Raw genomic sequence first — 1,873 nt, forward strand, 5'->3', positions numbered from 1 at the left:
CTGAACGTGGTTCGTCACTTATTGATGTACAACCACGCTTAAATTCATTTACCCAGTTATAAACCGTTGCTAAGGCAGGGGCAGATGTGCCATGAACTGAGTTCAATTCATTTTTTATCTCATATGGAGTTAATCCCTTTAAATGAAAATGTTTGATTACCGCTCTGAACTCGTTTATTTCCATTTTTCTTAACGAACAATTTTTTTTTCAATTGGTAATAAAAACACGTAAACTCAGAAGATGTGGACTGTGACTGCACCATATATCTAGTCGGGAGTGGTGCTGACTGAAAACAGATGATTTGGAGCGATTCGCGCGCCATCTGTTGGTCATTCTAAGGACTTATTGAACTACCCTCGTATCAAGTCAAATAGGGTAAGTGACCCAGTGAATGAACACTTAAGGAAATCACTGATTACAACTAGTTCATTTCACGTTATAAAAATTGATTATTCTTACAAAACTTTTGAAAATAGTTTCTTAAGGGTTCAAATTTCATAATCCGATAAAAAATGTTGTTTTCACCAAAAAGCTTCATAAAAAGTAATTAAATAGTGCAAAATTAACGAAAACACCAGTGAATGAACACTGTGAGCCACGGAATAAACAATAGAGCACCAGTGAATGAACACTATAATCACTACAAATCAGAATTAGGATTTAGGTATAAAATTACATAGGTACATTACAAAATGAGCAATTAAATCATGTACAATATTAGAAAGCGTTGCGAAATTCATTAAATATATTATTTCAATAAAATCCACAAGACATTTGGAGTTAAAGAAAGGAGAGAATACAAATGTTTAACACAGAACTAGGTTAACCTTTCCTAATTTTTTATTGCAATATTTATTTTTTAAACATTTCTATCAGTTCTTTAACGTCACAAAAAATACAATTTTTTGTTTAAAAATAGATATCTCTCATCTAGTGACTACAATAGAAAACAGCGATTTTTAGGACACATAACATTTGTAATAAAACTCCTTACTATGTTGCTTCAGGTTAAATTAGTAAATACAATTATAAATCACAGTGTTGTGAAAATGGAAATTCTTTAAACGTTTATAAATATATACATTGACTAATACGCACTAGTAACTAACACGAATAAATGTTTTTTATATTTAAACAACGTTTTCTAAATGCAAAAAATGCATTACATTTTTAACCTCAAAGTCGCCTTGCCTTTAATTTAGTTCGTGCATATTTATATTTATATTTATATTTATAGCTTCGATATTTATAGTTACATAAATTGAAACAAACTTATTTATATGCAAGTTTGATGCAGAAAAGGTCAAGAATTTTTTTGTAAAAGCAGTGTAAACAAGGAGTTGCTTGGGCACGCACCTTATAGTGGTCGACGGCTTTCTCACCATTACTCACCATAATCGATTATACTTCACATTCAAGAAATTTTTTAAATTATTTACAAGAATGTACTGCAATGAATTGTTTATTAAACTCTTCAAAATTGCTTAAAGATTTCAAATATATAGGAATTCATAAAGACTTTAACTTTGAAAGGTTATATTTATATATTTTGCGCATTAGTGTTCATTCATTGGTGACTGTTTAGCCGCTGGGTCACTCACCCTAATAAAAATAAAAATAAAAACCAGTTAAAACTCCAATTTTGGTAACAAGTGAAAAAATGATTTTTTTAAAAAATATGTAAGACAAAAACCTCAAAATTAAAGAGGTTTTTTAATTATAAGATTACATCATTATGGAAAAGTAAAACAACTTTATAATAGTTATGGACAGACGACGAATATACAGGGTGGACAAGCTGGGGCTTACATACATGGCGAGTTAAATGCTACCCGAATTGCACAACAGCAGGGGAGAAGCCATTATACAGGG

Source organism: Belonocnema kinseyi, chromosome 9 (assembly GCF_010883055.1).
Source record: "Belonocnema kinseyi isolate 2016_QV_RU_SX_M_011 chromosome 9, B_treatae_v1, whole genome shotgun sequence".
In the NCBI taxonomy this organism is placed as follows: Eukaryota; Metazoa; Arthropoda; class Insecta; order Hymenoptera; family Cynipidae; genus Belonocnema; species Belonocnema kinseyi.